The 17,843-nt window shown below is 33.5% G+C and overlaps 1 protein-coding gene across 1 annotated transcript in view; it reads left to right on the top strand.

Annotated features, from left to right (window-relative positions):
• The window catches only part of LOC128172219 (uncharacterized), a 56,416-nt gene that overhangs the window by 14,131 nt on the left and 24,442 nt on the right, over nucleotides 1-17,843 (top strand). The window lies entirely within an intron of this gene.

Genomic DNA, 17,843 nt, shown 5'->3' with positions numbered 1-17,843 from the left:
GTTTTAGAAGAAAATGAGTTTATTTCATAGTTATGTATTCAAGCAATGTAATGATTTTATCATGTGTTACGTACAGAAGAAATATTGTTCAAAATGATGTTTCAACAAAATGCAACCGTCAAAATTTCGTTAAACAGCCCCTAAAAGGAGATAAGGGACCGGCCCCTAAAACCTTCTTTGTCATATATCTCCAAAACGGTAACGAATTTCTAAACACTTGTTTAACAAATTTTGTGTAGAATTAAATGACCTTTTATTTGATATCAAGAAAAAGGGGCTGGCCCCTCAAATAAGGGGACCAAAGGGCTCTAAATTCTTTAATCTGTAGCCCTTTACTGAGAGATATTATGTGAAATGTTATAGATGCAAATGTGTTTATCTCAATGTTATGTATTCAAGCAATGTAATGATTTTATCATGTGTTACGTAATTCAAGGTTTTTAGGGGCCAAAAATCCAAAATTTTGATCACCCATATCTCAGAAAGAAAAAATATTTTGTAATGCAGTACAGAAAAAAAGTTGTTCAAAATGATGTTCTCAACAAAATGCAACCGTCAAAATTTCGTTAAACGGCCCCTAAAAGGAGATAAGGGACCGGCCCCTAAAACCTTCTTTCTCATATATCTCCAGAACGGTAACGAATTTCTTTACACTTGTTGAACAAAATGTGTTCAGAATTAAATATTCATTCATTTAATATCAAGAAAAAAGGACTGGCCCCTAAAATTAGGGGACCAAAGGGCTCTAAGGTCTTTTTTATATAACCCTTTATTGAGGGTTATTTTGTGAAATGTTATAGAAACAAATGTGTTTATCTTATAGTTATGTATCAAAGCAATGTAATGATTTTATCACGTGTTACGTAATTAAGGGTTTTTAGGGGCCAAAAGTCCAAAATTTTGATCACCCATATCTCAGAAAGGAAAAGTATTTTGTAATGCAGTACAGAAGAAAAGTTGTTCAAAATGATGTTCTCAACAAAATGCAACCGTCAAAATTTCGTTAAACGGCCCCTAAAAGGAGTTAAGGGATTGACCCCTAAAACCTTCTTTCTCATATATCTCCAAAACGGTAACGGATTTTTAAACACTTGTTGAACAAAATTTGCGTAGAATTAAATGACCTTTTATTTGATACCAAGAAAAAGGGGCTGGCCCCTAAAAATAGGGGACCATAGGGCTCTAAAATATTTAATATGTAGCCCTTTACTGAGAGATAATTTGTGAAATGTTTTAGAAGAAAATGAGTTTATTTCATAGTTATGTATTCAAGCAATGTAATGATTTTATCATGTGTTACGTACAGAAGAAATATTGTTCAAAATGATGTTTCAACAAAATGCAACCGTCAAAATTTCGTTAAACAGCCCCTAAAAGGAGATAAGGGACCGGCCCCTAAAACCTTCTTTGTCATATATCTCCAAAACGGTAACGAATTTCTAAACACTTGTTGAACAGAATTTGTTTTCAAGTAATGATTTTATCATGTGTTTTGTAATAAGGGGTTTTTAGGGGCCAAAAGTCCAAAATTTTGATCACCCATATCTCAGAAAGGAAAAATATTTTGAAATGCAGTTCAGAAGAAAAGTTGTTCAAAATGATGTTCTTAACAATATACGACCTTCAAAATTTCGTTAAACGGCCCCTATAAGGAGATAAGGGATCGGCCCCTAAAACCTTCTTTCTCATATATCTCCAGAACGGTAACGAATTTCTAAACACTTGTTGACAAAATGTGTTCAGAATTAAATGTCCTTTCATTTGAGTCCAAGAAAAAGGGACTTGCCCCTTAAATTAGGGGATCAAAGAGCTCTAAAACCTTTTATCTATAGCCCTTTAATGAGAGCCATTTTGTGAAAGGTTATTTAAGCTAGATTAGGTATGATACGTTTATATATCCTAACAATATAATGATTTTCTTGCGTTACCCAATTAGGGTTTTTAGGGACCAGAGGTAAACAACTTTGATCTTTTCTATCTTAATTGAAAGAAATGCAAGTATTTAAAAAAGCAAGAGAACTTTTAAAAAGCGATACAACAAAGCACTAGTACTTCACTCCTTTTTCCATAACATGTTTTGTTGTCGAAAATCAAAGTCGATGATGTCATATTTCATTCTAAAATTCGAACGGAAGACCTCCTCGTTGCTCGCAACGAGATCGTGTCTAGTTATTTTAATTTTTTTCTTACAAATTTTGTGCACGCGATTTCTCGGAAACGGCTCGACCGATTTTCATGAAACTTTCAGATCTGATGGATAATGATCTAATCCTTATAGGTTTTTTATTATATTGATGACGTCACTTCCGTTTTTGAGAAATGGACGTTTTAGCGATTTTTAGAGGGGTCGCTTGTCCCTCTACGTTCTCCTAAACTATAATAGATATTGAGTTCAAACTTTCAGGGATAGTAGACAAAAGATTGTAGATTTGCAATTTTATTTTCATTTTGATCTGACTTCAAAGGCCCTGAAGCTCGCCTGGACCCAATAATTGAGATGGAAAAAACGTCGTAATTTTTTCTGGTTTTCTTTGTTTATCTCTTGTCTAAAAAATATTTTGTTAAGACATGTACTGTAAAAAAAGTTTCTTTTTACAAGACCTTTTCTTTGAAATCAAGAAAAAGGGGCTGCCCCCTCAAATAAGGTCACCAAAGGGATCTAAAGTCTTTAATCTGTAGCCCTTTACTGAGAGATATTTTGTGAAAGGTTATAGAAGCAAATATGTTTATCTCACAGTTATGTATCCAAGCAATGTAATGATTTTAGTATGTGTTACGTAATTAAGGGTTTTTAGGGGCCAAAAGTACAAAATTTCGATCACCCATATCTCAGAAAGGAAAAATATTTTGTAATGCAATACAGAACAAAAGTTGTTCAAATTAATGTTCTTTACACTATGCAACCTTCAAAATTTCGTTAAACAGCCCCTATAAGGAGATAAGGGATCGACCCCTAAAACCTTCTTTCTCATATATCTCCAGAACGGTAACGATTTTGTGAACACTTGTTGAACAAAAATCGTTTAGAATTATATGACCTTTCATTTAATATCGAGAAAAAGGGGCTGGCCCCTTAAATAAGGGGACCAAAGGGATCAAAAATCTTTAATCTGTAGCCCTTTACTGAGAGATATTTTGTGAAAGGTTATAGAAGCAAATATGTTTATCTCACAGTCATGTAACCAAGCAATGTAATGATTTTATTATGTGTTACGTAATTAAGGGTATTTAGGGGCCAAAAGTCCTAAATTTCGATCACCCATATCTCAGAAAGGAAAAATATTTTGTAATGCAATACAGAAGAAAAGTTGTTCAAATTAATGTTTTTAACAATATGCAAACTTCCAAATTTTGTTAAACGGTCCCTAAATGGAGATAAGGGATTGGCCCCTAAAACCTTCTTTCTCATATATCTCCAAAACGGTAACGAATTTCTAAACACTTATTGAACAAAAATCGTTTAGAATTAAATAGCCTTTCATTTAATATCAAGAAAAAGGGGCTGGCCCCAATAATTAGGGGACCAAAGGGCTCTAAAGTCTTTAATCTGTAGCCCTTTACTGAGAGATATTTTGTGAAATGTTATAGAAGCAAATGTGTTTATCTCACAGTTATGTATTCAGGCAATGTAATGATGTTATAATGTGTTACGTAATTAAGGGTTTTTAGGGGCCAAAGGTCCAAAACTTTGAACATCCATATCTCAGAAAGGAAAAATATTTTGTAATGCAGTACAGAAGAAAAGTTGTTCAAAATGATGTTCTAAACAAAATGCAACCTTCAAAATTTCTTCAAACGGCCCCTATAAGGAGATAGGGGATGGGCCCTTAAAACCTTGTTTCTCATATATCTCCAGAACGGTAGCAAATTTCTATACACTTATTGAACAACATTTGTTTAGAATTAAATAACCTTTCGTTCGATATCAAGAAAAAAGGGGCTGGCCCCTAAAATTAGGGGACCAAAAGGCTTTAAAGTCTTTTATCTATAACCCTTTATTGAGAGATATTTTGTGAAATGTTATAGAAGCTAATGTGTTTATCCTACAGTTATATATTCAAGCAATGTAATGATGTTATAATGTGTTACGTAATAAAGGGTTTTTAGGGGCCAAAAGTCCAAAACTTTGATCATCCATATCTCAGAAAGGAAAAATATTTTGTAATGCAGTACAGAAGAAAAGTTGTTCAAAATGATGTTCTAAACAAAATGCAACCTTCAAAATTTTTTCAACCGGCCCCTATAAAGAGATAAGGGATTGGCCCCTAAAATTTTCTTTCTCATATATCTCTAGAACGGTAACAAATTTCTAAACATTTGTTGACAAAATGTTTTCAGAATTAATTGTCCTTTCATTTGAATCCAAGAAAAGGGACTGGCTCCTTAGATTAGGGGATCAAAGAGCTCTAAAATCTTTTATCTATAGCCCTTTAATAAGAGCCATTTTGTGAAAGGTTATTAAAGCTAGATTAGGTATAATACGTTTATATATCCTAACAATATAATGATTTTCTCTTGCGTTACCCAATTAGGGATTTTAGGGACCAGAGGTAAACAAGTTTGATCTTTTTTATCTTAATTTAAAGAAATGCAAGTATTTAAAAAAGCAAGAGAACTTATAAAAAGCGATACATTAAAGCATTAGTTCTTCACTCCTTTTTCCATAACATGTTTTGTTGTCGAAAATCAAAGTCGATGATGTCTTATTTCATTCTTAAAATCGAACGGAAGACATCCTCGTTGCTCGCAACGAGATCGTGTCTAGTTAGGGTCTTCCGTTTTCAACGGAAGACCCTCTTTTTATTCTTCGGTTTCTTTTTATTAGGGTCTTCCGTTTTCAACGGAAGACCCTCTTGTTATTCTTCGGTTTCTTTTTAGGGTCTTCCGTCTTCAGCGGAAGACCCTTCTATTATTCTATTGTTTCTTTTTCACTTTTCTTCTTATCATTCTTTTTTTTTCTTACCGATTTTGTGCAGACGATTTCTCGGAGATGGCTGGGTCGATTTCGCTCAAATTTTCAATATAAACGTGTTTTTATCTAAAGCTGATACATTTTTTTTCATTTTTGAAAAAACACTTCCGGTCAGAAGTTATCGTCCGTTTACGATTTTAAAAAGTCAATTTTGTCTGTCGGGTTTCTCAAAAACGAGCAAAGATATTGAGCTGAAATTTTCAGAGATTATAGATCTACCGTTTTTCTAATGTACCTCGGTCAAGAAAAGGTCCGCCGTCACTTCCGGTCGTCACCGGAAGGAAATTTGAAAAATTGAATTTTTCGACTTTTTGATTTTTTAATATTTTTCTTTGAAATTTTTACATCTTATAGTGACCCTTTTATTTATTAAGAATATGTAATTAGTTTTAAAATCGAGCAAGGCATTCTCGAGAAATTAAGCGTCAAAGTTCTGAAGCGGAGTCCGAGTAGCTCAGTCGTTATAGTCGTGGACATGGCCCAGGCGACCCGGGTTCAAGCCTCGAGTGCCGCAAATTTTTTTTCTCTTTTTTTCGCTAAGATCTATGATTTTATCTTTGAATTGATAAGTTTAATCTTATCTATTCTAAAATTGGACGGAAGACCCACTCGTTGCTCGCAACGAGATCGAATCTAGTTAGGGTCTTCCGTTTTCAACGGAAGACCCTCTTGTTATTCTTCGGTTTCTTTCTATTATTATTAAGGTCTTCCGTTTCCGTTCGGTTTCTTTTTCCCTATTCTTTTTATTATTTTTCTTTTTTTTTCTTACAAATTTTGTGTACGCGGTTTCTCGGAAACTGCTCGACTGATTTACACGAAACTTTCAGAATTGAAAGATAGTGATCTGAACCTTGTTGGAAATTTTTTTTACCGATGACGTCACTTCTGGTTTTGAGTTATTCTCAATTTAACGATTTTCAGAGGGTCGGCTTGTCCAGGGGTAAACTCCTAAACGATTTTAGATATTGAGTTCAAAATTTCAGGGATTGTAGACAAAAGGTTGTAGATCTGACATGTGGTATATATATTTTCCTGTGACCAAATGTGCCGAAGCTCGTCCGAGCTCGAAAATTACGGTTAAAAAAGCGTCGTGATTTTTCGTGGTTTTCTTTCAATATCTCTTTTCTCGATAGTATTTTGATGTAACATGTAGAACAAAAAATCTTTATAAAGTCAAGAGCTTTCATTTGAAATCAAGAAAAAGGGGCTGACTCTTCAAATAAGGGGCTCAGGGGGCTCTAAATTCTTTAAATGATAACTTTTCACTGTGAAATATTTTGTGATACATTATAGAAGCAATTATGTTTATTCTAACGTTATTCACCTATACATGGCAATCATTTACTCCTATGTTACGTAATTAGGGGTTTTAAGGGGCCAGAAGTCCAAAACTTTGATTCTCAATATCTCAAAATGGAGAAAATTTTGATAAGCAATATTGAACAGAAGATGCTCAAAATATTGAGTTTAACAATGTACAACCATTTATTCTTTGTTATGCGGTCCTTAAAGGGAGGTACAGGGTCGGCCCCTAAAACGACCCTTTAAAGATATCTCGAGAACGGTACACAATTTGTAATTACTTGTTGAACAAAATGTGTTTGAATTGACAAGAGCTTTCATTTGAAATCAAGAAAACGTGGCTGGCCCTTCAAATAAGGGGCTGAGGGGGCTCTAAAGTCTTTTAATGATAACTTTTTACTGTGAAATATTCTGTGATACGTTATAGAAGCAACTATGTTCATTCTAACGTTATTTACCTATACATGGCAATCATTTACTCCTATCTTGCCTCATTAGGGATTTTAAGGGGCCAGAATTCCAAAATTTTGATCCTCAATATCTCAAAATGGAGGAAAATTTTGGAAAGCAATATTGAACATAAGATGCTCAAAATATTGAGCTTAACAATCTGCAACCATAATTTCTCTGTTATGCGGTCCTTAAAGGGAGTTACAGGGTCGGCCCCTAAAACGACCCTTTAAAGATATCTCCAGAACAGTACAAAATTTGTAATTACTTGTTGAACAAAATGTGTTTGAACTGACAAGAGCTTTCATTTGAAATCAAGACAAAGGGGTTGCCCCTTTAAATAAGGGGCTGAGGGGTCTCTAAAGTATTTAAATGATAACTTTTTACTGTGAAATATTTTGTGATACGTTATAGAAGCAATTATGTTCATTATAAGGTTTTTTTTACCTATACATGGCAATCATTTACTCCTATCCTACCTCATTAGGGATTTTAAGGGGCCAGAATTCCAAAATTTTGATCCTCAATATCTCAAAATGGAGGAAAAATTGGAAAGCAATATTGAACATAAGATGCTCAAAATATTGAGCTTAACAATCTACAACCATTTATTCTTTGTTATGCGGTCCTTAAAGGGAGGTACAGGGTCGGCCCCTAAAACGACCCTTTAAAGATATCTCGAGAACGGTACAACATTTGTAATTACTTGTTGAACAAAATGTGTTTGAACTGACAAGAGCTTTCATTTGAGATCAAGACAAAGGGGTTGTCCCTTTAAATAAGGGACTGAGGGGGCTCTAAAGTCTTTTAATGATAACTTTTTACTGTGAAATATTTTGTGATACTTTATAGAAGCAATTATGTTCATTATAAGGTTTTTTACCTATACATGGCAATCATTTACTCCTATTTTACCTCATTAGGGATTTTAAGGGGCCAGAATTCCAAAATTTTGATCCTCAATATCTCGAAATAGAGGAAAGTTCTGGAAAGCAGTATTTAACAAAAGATGCTCAAAATAATGTGCTTAACAATGTACAACCATATATTGTTTGTTATCTGGATCCTAAAATGAGTTTTAGGACCGGATATCGAAACGATTTTTCCCAGATATCTCAAAAACGGTAACCAATTTCTAAACACTTATTAGTGGTACACAAAAATACCTTTTAACTAAAATGAATGAAAAGGAGCTGATCCTTCAAAAAAGGGACACCAAAGGGATAGATAGTCTTTCACTAATTACTCTTAGATCCCGCCTCCTTTTCCTGATACGTTTCGTTGACGAAGATCAAAAGTAAGATCATTCCATATTCTAAATATCGGACGGAAGACCTCCTCGTTGCTCGCAACGAGATCGTGTCTAGTTAGGGTCTTCCGTTTTCAACGGAAGACCCTTTTGTTAGGGTTTTCCGTTTTTCAACGGAAAACCCTTCTGTTATTCTATTGTTTCTTATTATTTATTTTTTTTTCCCGCAAATTTTGTGCACGAGATTTCTCGAATTTTTTTTGTCTGATTGCTATGAAACTTTCAGGGTATGTAGATGATATTAATATCTCTAGATGTTTTTTCCAAATTTTTAAAATTCACTTCCGGTTATGAGTTATTGCCCCTTAATTGAAAATTGGGGGGTCTTTTGTCCAGAGTTGATCTCGGGAACTACAGATGATAGATGCATGAAATTTGGCGAAATTGTCGGTAACATTTTATAATTTTGCTGGCATGAAAATTTTGGTAATTTCTTTGTTAGTTTTTGAGCTATTTGTCGCCAAAATTTAAGATTTTTTCGGGGGTGAAATTTTGTTGCTTTTTGTATTATAACCTTTTAACTAAAAATATTTTGTTAATACATATGGAACAAAAGTTGTTTAGAATAACGAGAGCTTTTATTTAAAATTAAGAAAAAAGGGCTGGCCCCTATAATTAGGGGTCAGCAGCTCATACACGTATTTTTCTGATAGCAAAAATCGTTATCATTTTATGAAAAAAAATTAATTCAGTTATTGTTAATATATTAAATAATGTAATTTGGTATCAAATTAAACAAGTTCTGTCCTATATTTTTTTTCAAATTTCATAAAACAAATATGTGAGAATCGTACATGAACGAGTTAATATGTCTACATAGACACACAAGCGAACAAATGCCACATTAAGGCCCAGGCATTTACTGCATTACGTTGTGTTGCGTCTTAGATAAATTGTTGTGATTCAATTTCATTTTTTTCATCTATATCATTTATGAATTCAATGAACACACATTATTTAAACGTTCTATGTGCAACTATTTGTCGGGGCGCCCCTGTTTGTGACCCCCGCGCGCGCGCGCCGAATGTAAACAGTAACGAACGGCATTGTAGAAAAGAGAGAGCCGTAATGCAGAAGAGAAGTTGTGTATTCTTTCGGTGTACACATGCATTTTCAATTTGCTGTGAAACATATGAACATGCACAGGGAACAATACTACATATTTGTTTAAGGAGGATATTTTTCTCGTGTGAATCGTTTACGAGGAAATTCTGACAGCCACACTTCTGTCGACGATCAGCCGTTGATAAGCTACGAGTAATAAAGGAGAAAAGATGGACATTAAAGTGTGTGATTTATGTGGATGTTACTGAAGAAGGTGAGGCTTTTACTCCTTTTAAAGTTTCTTCTTAACTGGTTAAAATTTAGTATATAGTATAGATGTACATGTAAGTACGTGCACACTGTTAGATGTTTTTGTTATGGTGTGGGTGTTTGTTTACTAACGTGTAATTTTTACATGTTTTATGGGTGTTTAGACTCGCTCGAGGTTCATGGGGGACTGGAAAGGGTAACTGAATTTATCTTTTTAAAAAAATAACAGATTGTGAATTTTCAACTCAAAATTCAAAGCAGGGTCTAATTAGAAACATATCATATATTCTTGTGCAGAGGACTCCAAATGTAGTCATGAATACCCTGTAGACATAACTTCAAGTAAATAAAATTGTAAACTTCAGACTTCAGAGTTAAAACATGACTTTAATATCTTTATGATGCCGATCATTGTATCATTAAAGAGGTATAGCAGACCAACGGGTACCCGGTACATGTACTTGTACATGTAGGTTACAAGTTAGAACTATGCCTACCATTCTACCAGTTCACATAATTTTTCTTGTTTAGCAGTTATGATGTGTACTTAAATTGTCCTTGTTAATGTTTTAAATGTAATTTTTTATTCTCTTTTTTAAATCTGACTACTGGCAGTACTGGCGTGCGAGCAGTTCTCGCCGAGGACCATTTCTCGCTGGTGCACTGTTACATCATATTTTCGTATATAATTTTATGTGTTGATAAAATGACGTAACAATGCACTGGTGAGAAATGGTACTCGGCGAGAACTGATCGCACGCCAATATTGATTAATTACAGACAAAAACTGAAGGTTGCGAGTGTTATTTTTAATTGAACAACATTGTTTAAAATAATTCTTTATATATGTGACGATCAGACCGGTTTGAATACCAGTGCCAGATAGCTCAGTTGGTAGAGCACCTGACTAGAGATTCAGGGGGCCCAGGTTCAAATCCTTTCATTATTTCTCCCATCCTGTTATAATATTGGTGTTGTTACCAACCCCTGGAACTAACAGGTTAACTCGATCCTGCCAGGGATGATCTTCGAGGGTGAAGATCATTTAAGGGGGAGGAATGTGACGGTCAGACTGGTTTGAATACCGGTGCCAGATACATGTAGCTCAGTTGGTAGAGCACTTGACTAGAGATTCAGAGGGCCAGGTTCGAATCCCACTTTGTTCCGTCGTTATTTCTCCCATCTTTTACATATACATGTATATCAGATATATAACAGATGATTAAGGTCATCACATGTTTTGCAAGATGCAATAAGTGTTAAAAACCTTTACTTTACAACAGAATACATTTAAGTGAATATTTATGTTTCTTGTTATTATTTGGTGTGGTTTTCTTGACAGTGTCGCATAAACAATTTACCCGCTCCTAAAACACAAACTTTCTTTTTGTGGATTCAGCTTACCGCTGATTGGCTGCTGTTGCAGCAGACAAATAAGATATGCACGCACAAAACACAATGAACTTATTAGAGAATGAGTTGAGTTTATTTAAACTGTTGGAATTTGGGTATTTTTTTTTAAAATGTATACTTGTGACAAAACATATATGTGGTACATACAGCTGTAGCTTTATGAAGAAAATTTTGGTTAGACCATATATACCTATCATGCAAGTAAATGATATTTACAAAAAACTTGCAATTTATGGCGCACGAAATATACGCTAGTTTTATAAAGATTGACATACATGTAATGTACCACATTCTTTGAAAAATAATCTATTAAAAATTCTTCATTAAGTTTACTCATACATGTTTTATGCTTATTACACGTAGTATTGTTTTTAAAACATGTAATTTATAAGAAAATAAACAAAAACCCTCGCTAAATTTATTTGCAAACAAAAAATACACAGTAGAATTGATAAAAAATGGTATACCAGAAGCTAATACCAGTACATGTACTTTGACGCTGTTCGGTGGGTAATATTCGTTTGTAATTTACGAATTGAAATATTGACTGTTGCACTACAAGTATGGTAATAAACTTTCTCTCTCTTAAACTCTCTCTCTTTCTCAATTTGATAAGTGTTTATACCTATGAAAATTTTTTAATATTATATTATGACTTGATATGCAAATTTTTGATCTTGTACTGCCTAAATGTTATGTCATGTATTGGGATATGTCATACTTATTACACTGCATGGTCAGTGTATTTTTTACAGAAATACTATGCATATGTTAATGTAAACACAGCTATTACTAGTACATGTATGTAAACACAGCTAATTATTTTTTTCATTTATTTCAGCTCAAAACAGACTCTTGTTACCACATGGCTTTTACCGGTACCTGTTGATTCTTGTGGGTCAGCTCCTGAGATTAACCTGTCACCTCTATCCACATGCATATTCCTTGTGTTCTACAGACTAATTACTGGTAATTCAAATTAAATCCGATAATGCATGAACAATAATGGAACTTGAAGAAAGCATCATGCCATGTTGTGGTTTGTGTTTGATAAGAAATTATGAAAACAAAATTAAGGCTGTTTAAAGAAATTCATAATTGCTGTGAAAATTTGTTTTTCAATAAAAGTATACAATTACCGGTATGTTTCCTTTATTTTTTATTTCATAAAGATATTTAGATGTTTTTACATAATTGAACCCCCCCCCTCTATTTAATTGTCTGCATTAAGATTACATGTAGGATATGTAAATGTACATTTGACTTTGAAATAACATCTGCTATGATAATTACTTTTGAAATGAACAAGAAACAAATTATTTCTACCTTTCTAAGGTATATATGCATAAAAAAGTAGAAAAACATGTCAAATTTGAACATTTTTCATTGAAATCAACTCTGTCTCCAGCTACCTGGGTGTGTTTGAATTTAATTCTAATTTAAGGCAGATGTCTAACTTGTAGGTTGTAACTAATTGTTTTAGCATGGTTAGAAGAAGACTAGAAATCAGAATAGATTAGATATTCACTAAATATGATTGTTAGCTTACTTTTTTCATGAAAACAAGAAATCACAAGCAGGGCAGCTGTCTATTTGTTAATTAAAATGGTACAAATCATACAATAAACAAATAAAGATCACATTTTAGAATCATTGATGATTGTTTTCAAATATGTGTGAGAAATGACTCAAGGAAATTGCCACATGTTTCATAAAATTAGGTAAAACATTTCAAACCATGACTTTTTATGAAAATCAAAAGATTGGGGGGTGGGGGGTATACATGTAAGGGTATTTCTAAGTGATGTGAAGCTTTTATCATGATTATATCATGTAGGCATATGTTGTATTGAATAAGGTTTCTTTTTAAAGGTGGTTGAACAAAAGTTGACCTCTAAAAGGTCAGATAAAGATGTTTTACTATGGAGAACCCTGTAAATCTGTGTTTACTAAAGGAAATTGGAAATGGTGGGTTCACTTAAATGGCCATATTTTTATTAAACCTCAATGGAATTGGCAATATGTGGTATTCTTTTTCTCAGAATTGCATTAGCTTTCTTATTCTAAGACAAACCGTCTTTTCATAAAAATGTTAGTGTACTAAGTTAAAGATACAAGGAACAGTTTCGGATAAAGTACCGTCAATATTTTTGTAAAATTGAGAGTGACTGTACTTGAAGGTTTTTCATTGTTGCGTAGATTCATGAAATGAAATTTAATGATTACCAATAGTTAGAGGGATGTCTCTTGTTGGAATTGGTAAGCAATATTAAGGCCCCTAATTTTAAGTACATGAGAAGCAGAAATAAATTGTGAAACTTGCGGCTATGACAGATATGTTGACTTTACAGTGAAATTGAAGGTTACAAACGGGAGGTTATATAACATGAAATATAGGTGGATGGGATATTATATGCCTATTTAGTATTTACTGGGTATGAGGACAATAGCAAGTTTATTGTCCCCCAAGACAGCAAAAATTTAATGAGGCAAAGCCAAGGGAAATAGTAGCTGTTGAATGGGACAATAAACTTGCTATTGTCCGAATAGTCAGTTAATTGGTATTTCATTATACAGAAGAAAACTTTATTTGTCAGCGATGCAGAATTTCTTGATGATAAACAAATTAGAGTTAAATCAAACTTTGTATTTAATGCGGCGATCTTATTAGGTCAGAGGTGTTCCGAGTTTAAGGTGATATGGGACACTTCCATGTTGTGACGTATTGTTTATCGAAATAAACAATAAAATAAAGTGTAATTATATAAGTACATGTAGTTTCTTCTCAAAAATGGTCACCTAACTCCTTAGCACAGTGGGTTAGAGGGTTTACTAGGAACCTGTAAGTCATGAGTTCGAATCCCGCTGGGGTTTTTACAATTTTTACCTTTTCAAATATTTTTAAAAGCTATTTTTTGGTTAAATATTGTAAAATTTGAAAATTCTAAACCGGTGAAAAGTTTTCAATTATATAGTACTTTAATCCACATTAATATCGACAGATGTCCCATACCACCTTAAAAAGGAGGGAAATCAAATTCTGCTAATGAATGGTTTTGATGACTATTCACCATGGGCAGATAGCATGGATACTATTTTAGATAAAAAGGCATGTTTATGCGGGCGCCTTCTAGTGATCAATTTGTCGGTCTGTCCATCCGAGATGGCTTGACAGGAGCATAGCTTCTCTCCCCTTGGCCCAATCTGGCTCATACCTCATCCACAGGGTTCCTTTGGTTGAAGGATGTGCAGTGACCTTGAACCATGTTTTTAGGTATAAGGTTAAGGTCATAGCAGAATTATATATATAAAATCCTTGTCTGGGGCATATTTTTTTTCCCTTTGGTCCAATCTGGCTAATACTCACAGAGTGGTTAAACGATGTGCAGTGACCTTGCATGAAATTTCTAGGTAACGGGTGAAGATCATATTGGATCATGCAAAAAATCTTTTTTGAGAGCATATATAATTTCTACTAACCCCTATTTGGCTCAGACTTCACATAAGCAGAGCTTTTGAGTAAAGGGTGAAAGGGTGTATAGTGACCTTGAACCTATTTTCAGTGAAAAGAAACTGTGAAGGTCATATCAGAATTATATTTTTAAAAATCCTTGTCCGGAGTATATCTTCTCTCCCTTTGCTCCATTCAGCCTCATACTTTACCCACATGATGCCTTTGTTCAAAATATATGCAATGACCTCGAATGATATTTGTAGATGAAGAGTCAAGGTCATATCAGATCACACAAAAATCCATATTTTAAGAGCATAGATATACTCTCCTTTTAGCCCCTATTTGGCTAATATTTTACCTTTACAGAGTTTATTGGTTAATGGCGTGCAGTGACCTTGAACCAAGTCTGTCAATGTGAAGGTCATAGCAGATCTTTTTAAAATTAGTTTTAAATAGTAGATTATTTTCCAAATATGCTTAATCTTGGTCAGATTGAACAAAAATGCATGTATGTTAGGGGGAATGAAATTGAATTATAAGTTCTATGCCAGCTGGAAAAATTTTAAGTTATAGGTCAAGGTCAAAGCAGAATTCTCTGAAATAACATAAGCGGGGCCCTTTGAAAAGTTCACCGTTTCAATGTTGTCTGGTTCATAGTCATTTTACATAGAAAATATTCACAGAAGTACAGTAAAGTAAACTTAACATCGATAAGTTTCTGACAATTAATGACGCAACGAGCACACAGTACGAAAGGTCAACCTTTTGAAAAGCAGTGAAGAGGAAAAGTTGCTCAGAATAATGTTTTAAACAAAATTGATTTTTTACATAAATTTTAATTTTGTATTCTGGGTTAAAAAAAAAGATGTTAGTTCAAGGTAAAGTAAACTTGTACCTAAAATGAAGTCAAATTTGTTAAGTCGTCCTTAAACACATTGGTTTTTTTTGTTAAGTCGTTCTTGAAATGGTTAAGGGTTTTTGGTTAAGTCGTACTTAAAAACATTCGGATCATGTTAAGTTGTACCAAGAATCATTCGATTTTTTTTATATCTTTTTGTACTTAGGTTTGTTTGTTACTAGATTAAGAACTCTGCTTCTTAGACGTACTTCTAGCGTTGCTTTCGACATTAGCGGAAAACCCACTCGTTGCTTTGCAACGAGCTTTGCTCTAGTTATTCTTCGGTTTCTTTTTATTATTATACTTTATCTTTTTTTTCTGACTCCTTCTCGGCTTTATAACTCAAAAAGTTTCCAACCGATTTTGATGAAATTTTCAGAGATAATGTAAAACTATTATCCCTCAAAGATGTTAAAGTTTTCTTGACAACGTCACTTCCGTTTTTACGTTACGTCATTTTTAAAATTTTCAAAAAGTCATTTTGTCCGCGGCGTTTCTCAAAAACGCTTTAAGATAGAGGCTTGAAATTTTCAACGGTTATGATTTGGTCAATTTATCTCTGTAATAAGGCTCGAAATGAAAATCTGACACTTCTGGTCGGAACCGGAAGTGAAACAAATTTTTCGAAAAAATGAATTTTCTGATGAAATCAAAAACGAACATTTGTTTTGTAGAGCTTATTAAGCTGAATCGAACACTGAAAGCCGTTTTAAAATCGGACGATGCATAAAAGAGATATCGGGGTTTAAAAATTCATTTTTCTGGAACTTTTGATTCCGCGTTTTTGGTTTAAAAAATAGCGTAATGTTCAAAGTAAAATTAACTCGTACCAAAAATAATTGTTAAGTCGTACTTGAACATATTCGGCTTTTTTTTGTTAAGTCGTTCTTGAAATCGGAAATGTTTTTGTTAAGTCGTACTTAAAATCATTCGTATTTTGTTAAGTCGTACCAGGAATACTTCGATTTTTTCAACTTTTTATTTTCGCTACTCTTGTTGTTGGTTTGAGAGCTCTGCTTCTTACAGGAACTTCCAGCTTTACTTCCGACATTAACGGAAGACCCACTCGTTGCTTTGCAACGAGCTTTGCTCTAGTTATTATTCTTTTTCTTTTTTTTTCTGACTCCTTTTCGGCTTTATAACTCAAAAAGTTTACCACCGATTTAAATGAAACTTTCAGAGATTATGTGCAACTATTATACCTTGAAGTTTTTGAAGTGTCATTGAAAACGTCACTTCTGTTTTTACTTTACATCATTTTTTAAATTTTCAAAAAGTCATTTTGTCCGCGGCGTTTCTCAAAAACGCTTTAAGATAGAGGCTTGAAATTTTCAATGATTATGATTTGGTCGATTTACCTCTGTAATAAGGCTGGAAATGAAAATCTGTCACTTCGGTCGAAACCGGAAGTGAAACAAATTTTTCGAAAAAATGAATTTTCAGATCAAATCAAAAATGAATATGTGTTTTATAGACCTTATTAAGCTGAATCTAACACTGAAAGCCGTTTTAAAATCGGACGATGCATTACAGAGGTATACGAGTTCAAAAAATGATTTTTTCGGATATTTTGATTCCGCGTTTTTGGTTAAGAAATTAGTATCATGTTCTTGGTTAAATTAACTTGTACCTAAAATTTAATTGTTAAGTCGTACTGTAACACATTCGGATTTTTTTTTGTTAAGTCGTACTTGAAATCGGAAAGGTTTTTGTTAAGTCGTACGTAAAATTATTCGGTTTTTGTTAAGTCGTACCAGGAATAATTCGATTTTTCATCTTTTTATTTAAGGTACTCTTGTTATTGGTTTAAGAGCTCTGCTTCTTACAGGAACTTCCAGCTTTACTTCCGACATTAACGGAAGACCCACTCGTTGCTTTGCAACGAGCTTTGCTCTAGTTATTATTATCATACTTTTTCCTTTTTTTCTGACTCCTTTTCGGCTTTATAACTCAATAAGTTTCCAACCGATTTTCATGAAATTTTCAGAAATAATGTGAAACTAATATCCCGCAAACATGTTAAAGTTATCTTGACCACGTCGCTTCCGTTTTTACGTTACGTCATTTGAAAAATTTCCAAAAAGTCTTTTTGTCCGCGGCGTTTTTTGAAAACGCTTAAAGATAGAGGCTTGAAATTTTAAATGGTTATGATTTGGTCGATTTACCTCTGTAATAAGGCTGGAAATGAAAATCTGTTACTTCCGGTCGAAACCGGAATTGAAACACATTTTTCGAAAAAATGAATTTTCTGATCAAATCAAAAATGAATATGTGTTTTGTAGAGCCTATTAAGCTGAATGTAACACTGAAAGACGTTTTAAAATCGGACGATGCATTACAGAGATATTGGGGTTTAAAAATTGATTTTTCCGGAAATTTTGATTCCGCGTCCTTGGTTTAAAAAAAAAGCATAATGTTAAAAGTAAAATGAACTCGTACCAAAAATATTTGTAAAGTCGCACTGTAACACATTTGGAATTTTTTGTTAAGTCGTACTTGAAATCTGAAAGGTTTTTGGTAATTCGTACTTAAAATCATTCGTACAGTGCTGCTATCCTGAAAGTTGACAAGGATAGGATAGGATAGGATGCAGGATGCACGATACATGATAGAAATATAAAAGTTAAGTTCTATCCTTTCCTATCCTATCCTATCCTGCATCCTGTAGCCAATCAGATTCGAGTATAAATTTCAGAGTTATTTTGCGAAACGAAAATTGGCCTAACAATGT

The sequence above is a fragment of the Crassostrea angulata genome, chromosome 2 (assembly GCF_025612915.1).
Source record: "Crassostrea angulata isolate pt1a10 chromosome 2, ASM2561291v2, whole genome shotgun sequence".
Taxonomy (NCBI): Eukaryota; Metazoa; Mollusca; class Bivalvia; order Ostreida; family Ostreidae; genus Magallana; species Magallana angulata.
Note: the sequence above shows the minus strand (reverse complement) of the source record. Positions and strands in the feature narration are given on the sequence as shown.